Here is a 5,551-nt window from a genome sequence, read left to right as displayed (position 1 = left end):
TTTAGAAATTGAACCCAAAAGCCTTTGTTTGTTTGTCTAGTCTTTTGCCTCACTTTTCTTCTCTTAGAAAAATTCCATCTTCACCTTTTCAAAATACAACCTACCGATTCAAATCACTAATTCTAGCAATTTATGCAAAAATCTTTTAAGTGATTTTCACCTTCTTTTGTCTTTTGTTTCTTTTCTCATTCAATTTCTACACAACTGTCAACATCAGATTCTCAACCTAAGATGCCATCAAGAAACGTAGATATTTTATTTGGGAGGAACAATAGCTCAGGGTCTCAAGACCAAAAAGTGTTTTGGATTGGATGTATAATTCCTTTGTGACATTATAGTAACTTTAGCACATTTGATTATCCAAATAAAAAATATAATTTTTTTTGGAATTTCCACTACTCAAAATGAAGCCTATTTCATAAATATATTTTCAAGGTGTGCCATTAAAAAACTTCTATGGAATTCATTCATGGTCGCTTTTGGATTGTGATTAGTTACACAAACCAATAAAAAAAAAAACTTCTACAGTTTCAAGCAAATCTTGGGGAAGCATGTCATCACTATGATAAGTAGTACAATAAATAAATAAAAATACAAACTAAACTACGTGTTGATTAAGGTACAACTAAGTTACTTACTTCTCTCAAACTTTCAGTGAAATAAAGGGAACCATTTGATCATTAGAAGTGAGCATTATTGTGTTAATTGTTTAAGAAAGTTACTGCTACCAATAAGCATGAGAATATGTGCAGCAGAGAATATAAATTAAAATAGTAGTAATCGTTATGTATAAACAGTGGGGTACGATTGATACATTGAATTTGGTTCTTTGAAACAGAGGAAACCAATGTATTATAGAATTCAAATGAAAAGAAGAAAGTGAAGAGAAATCTTTGTTGTCTTCACAGTAAGTTTTCTCTCATTCTCTCCCCAGCTGAGCATGCAAGCTGTCTACCTTTTAGGCATCTTGTTATACAAAACGATCGTACATTTGATTATCCAAATAAACAATCATACATCTTAGGTTGTTATACTCAACCTAAGACGCCATCAAGAAAGGTAGATATTTTATTTGGGAGGACCAATAGCTCAGGCTCTCAAAACCAAAAAGTATTTTGGATTGGATGTATAATTCCTGTGTGACATTATAGTAAGTTTAGCACATTTGATTATCCAAATAAAAAATATAAAAAAATACTTGGAATTTTCACTAATCAACATGAAGCCTATTTCATAAATATATTTTCAATGTGTGCCAGTAAAAAGCTTCTATGGAATTCATTCATAGTCGCTTTTGGATTGTGATTAGTTACATAAACCAATATAAAAAAATACTTCTGTAGTTTCAAGCAAATCTTGGGGAAGCATGTCATCACTATGATAAGTAGTACAATAAATAAAAAATACTAACTAAACTAAGTGTTGATTAAGGTACAACCAAGTTGCTTACTTCTCTCAAACTTTCGGTGAAATAAAAGGAACCATTTGATCATTAGGATTGAGCATTACTGAGTTAATTGTTCAAGAAAGTTACTGACACCAATAAGCATGAGAATATGTGCAGCAGAGAATATAAATTAAAATAGCAGTAATCGTTATGTTATAAACAGTGGGGTATGATTGATACATTGAATTTGGCTCTTTGAAACGGAGAAAGCCAATGTATTATAGAATTCAAATGAATAGAAGAAAGTGAAGAGAAATCTTTGCTGTCTTCAAAGTAAGTTTTCTCTCATTCTCTCCCCAGCTGAGCATGCAAGCTGTCAAACTTTTAGGCATCCTGTTATACTAAACAGAACCTTGTACGGGCATGCCCACATTGTATATATCAAATCACACCAATAGATTTCTCTTTTGCTTTTAGCTTTTTTTATAAAAAAAATAAAATAAACTTAGTAATCAATATTTTCTTTCTGTAATCACAATGATTAGAAAATTGTTTCTTTTTCTAATATAAAGAGAAGAATCTCTAAGACATTAAAAGTCCAATTTTGTTAGGCAGTGATCCTACATACGTGTCAAATTGTGATTGCTTGTCATGAACGAGTTAACTAGTAGTGATAGTGGCAATAATAATAGTCGTAGTGGGGTATGAAATGGTGTATGTCAGACCTGATCCACACCTTCCTCCAGTTTAAATATGGGTTGGACACGTGTACATGAAACTGATGCATTGTGTCCAGATAAAATTTGGAGGGTTGCTTTAGGTGAATGGTCTGGTCGGATCCATGCCACTATGTAAATATGCTTCAAATGTAGATTAACTAAGATATAATTTTGTGGGTCAGATATGGATAATTACTCATGGATCCATGTCAAATGTGGATCAATATGTGCAAATTCTAATCTAGACATTGGTCTATATATAGATCGGAGCTGGTCCCTACCTATTTCATTCTCAAGTAATGGTCACGGTTTCCATTTGACATAGTTACTGAATTCTGGAAAGAGCTTTAATTAAGTGACATGATTGAAACGTGGGAAAAATAAGATCATTGTCTTCTTCCTTATGATAAAACCTTGAATTCATCTGACAAAACAAGAAAATAATTTTGCTAAAGATTTGAATTTCAATTCATAGTTCAAGTAAGAAATAAAGCATCCCTTACAATGGATTAAATGAAGAAATAAGATAAACTTTTATACTCTTAATTTAACTTTAGTACGTATTATTACTTACCCATGGACCTGTGTATTACATATACCTAAATTTAATCACTGAATCCCACCAATGTTAAGCGTGTCATGTTCAAGGGCATGAAGAAAACTGTAGATGCAAGTACCATCAATACATTGAAGACAAGATACTATTGAATCTAAATATTTATTACCTAAGGATAATGTTCTGGCTAGACCCAAGGAAGATCACATCATCCTGGAGTCGGGAAAGAGAATTCCCAAGCTTTCCCATCATGAAGTCCTCAGGATTCTCCCCAAAAGAAAAAATGTCCGAAATCTAGGGTCAGAACAGTGATGTGACTCACCCCAAGTAACAAGCAAGATGATGTAACTAGATAACACGTATTTTAACAATTAGATGAAATAGAGACACCATGGCCTAATACTAAACATGCTCATCATGCGCAAAAGATTCTTCACAAGGTCTCGAAGAGTTATGTGTTGTGATTTTCAACTGAAGAGATGTGAGGAAGTCCAAACATAATACAATTACATAAAATTAGATGATGAAGACCAAGACATGCAATTTTATTACCATAGCCTAACTTAGTCCTTGAAAGGTAATTATACTAAGATTCACCACAAAGCAAAAGAGGAGATTAAGTTGCCAAGACAACCCTGAGGGATAGACGTTGTAGTCTATCAAGTTCTGCGAAACTTAGATATTTGAAAATCGAATAACAGAAACTTGGTAGAAACTAAGAGCCTAAAAAAGTCTCTTTGCGGATAGCAAATCCATAAATACTCTACCAAAGAGTTGGAACTGAATTGCAGGAGCTGAAGAAGTACTCTGGGGTAGGATATGCGCGTTTGGGAACCAAACCATGTGAAGTGCCTTCAGAAGTACTTCTATGTTGGAATGGTATTTGGGAACTATCTTGACTTTTGAAAAAAAGACTAGAATACTCTTATATTCAACTTGTTATTGTTTTTTGTCCTCCAATGTTATACTATGCCCTCAAACTATGCTTTTTATGAGATTTAAACAACAAATATTAATACAATTTCTATTTAAACCTAAACCATACTAAAAATTTCAACAAAAAAATTGGCACCTCCCCTAAAAATTGGAAGTTTGTAACTATGACATGTTGAAATACCTGTATAAATCAATTCAAAAATTCAAACCATCTATAAATATATCTCATTCATTCAGTTCTAAGATATCTATCTACGAAAGAACATCATAATTAACACGGATTTTAAAATTAATATCGTTGTGAACTACAAAACATTGCATCCTATTGATGCATATAAAAACCAATCCTTGATGTTCTTTTGTAGTATTTTTTTCTTCTTCACATGCCAACCAGTCACCTCAACTTCATCAGCCCGGTCAACTTTATCAACCCATAAAAATCCATTTGCATAATTATGTAATTAAAGAATAAATAAAGTACACAAAAGAAATATACATTGCAAGGGAAATATGACAATAGATGAGACATGTTCCATGGAGGTTGGGTCTCGGCCTGGATCTCTGGTTGTATATCAAGGAGTCGTTTTCACCCACTTGTACTTCTCCTCCTACATAAACTCAACACCTACTAGATTTTCCCCAACTTAGCAAAAAAAAATCTAAAATAGCAAAGTAAATTACCCTATAAGGCATCAAACTAGACTTGTACTGTCTTCCAAATCTCAGAGACTTCATACTGACATTGTAGAAGATTGTTTAAAGAGGGGAAAAACCTAAGGCTCTTGAGCCAGTTGAAGAAAAGATGGGTTCCTCAACATGATTTGAATTGAGGGAGTTTTCTCTAATGGTTAGGTGTGAGATTTGAGATTTCTGATCTGATCTGATTCGGGTTCTCTTTAATTTGGAGACATGAAATTCATTTTGGGAAATAAACTTAATGGGTGCTCAACCCAAAAAAAAAAATCACCCACTCAATAGACCAGAATTTGGCAACAAATTCTCTAGAATTTCAAAATGATTCAGCCCAAAATCTCAACTTTGCAAGATAACGCTGCAATTAGCCCAGATGAACCAAAAAACCCTATTTATAGAGACAGACAGAGACAAAGATCGAGATGTGTCGTTCACAAAAACGAAAATCCTAATTTTTTATTTTTTTCATCTTCTCTGCAAGATCGAGAGAGTTTCATATTATTTAGGAGAGAAAAAAAATTGAAATGTAACTTACCTGAAATCGGTGATACAGCTGTGTTTTCACAGTTAGGGTTTCATGCACAGGAAGACGAGAGGGCAGTTTTGTCACTTTAAAAATAATTTGCATTTTAATGGCCGTTGGTCTTCAACTGAATACTGTAGTCAAAGGGTGTATGTCCTCTTATTGAAACACATGGGTATCTCTAATATTCACCAAAACATGGGGGTATGTCAAAATTACCGTAAAATGTATCTATCGACACATTCTTTAACGGTTTGACCAATCAAGAACCTTTTCTTTCCATTTACGCGCTCGAGGAAAATAGTGCATTGAGATGATGTCAGATATAGAAATGGTCCACAAACACTAGAAAGTTCCCTAAAGGTTTAAACCCGACTCACCAAACTTGAACGAAATAAAGAAAGAAATAAATTCGCGATACACTGTCGTACACGTCTCCTACTCTCCTCATTTACACGCTAAGGAGATTGGGCCTCTAACCCAGCATGGCCCGGTCGAAAAAATAGGATTCGGGACCTTTTGATCTTGAGTCCAAAAAGAAAACTAGTTAGAGAAGAGTGGGCCCATTGTGGGTAGTTTTGCATTCATGTATTGGCATATATTGAGAAGTAATGAAATTTCTATGGGTTTTTTATAATGAGAACAGTTTCAACTCATATTAAGTTATATAATTTTAATAATATTTTAAAATTTTCTTATTTTTAAATTATTGGCCAATATTTGTAATTTTCCACGAT

The 5,551-nt window shown here is 33.4% G+C and overlaps 1 long non-coding RNA gene across 1 annotated transcript; it reads right to left on the bottom strand.

Annotated features, from left to right (window-relative positions):
• Nucleotides 1-771: 771 nt before the first annotated feature.
• Nucleotides 772-5,129, bottom strand: LOC147403175 (uncharacterized). The gene is made up of 2 exons (XR_015177435.1): nucleotides 2,388-5,129; nucleotides 772-1,135 (listed from the first exon to the last, which is right to left on the bottom strand). It is a non-coding gene; the product is annotated as an uncharacterized LOC147403175 (long non-coding RNA).
• Between the last annotated feature and the right edge of the window lie 422 nt (nucleotides 5,130-5,551).

This window comes from Akebia trifoliata, chromosome 4 (genome assembly GCF_017979445.1).
Source record: "Akebia trifoliata isolate Shusen 1 chromosome 4, ASM1797944v1, whole genome shotgun sequence".
In the NCBI taxonomy this organism is placed as follows: Eukaryota; Viridiplantae; Streptophyta; class Magnoliopsida; order Ranunculales; family Lardizabalaceae; genus Akebia; species Akebia trifoliata.
This window is presented reverse-complemented; position numbering and strand designations above follow the sequence as displayed.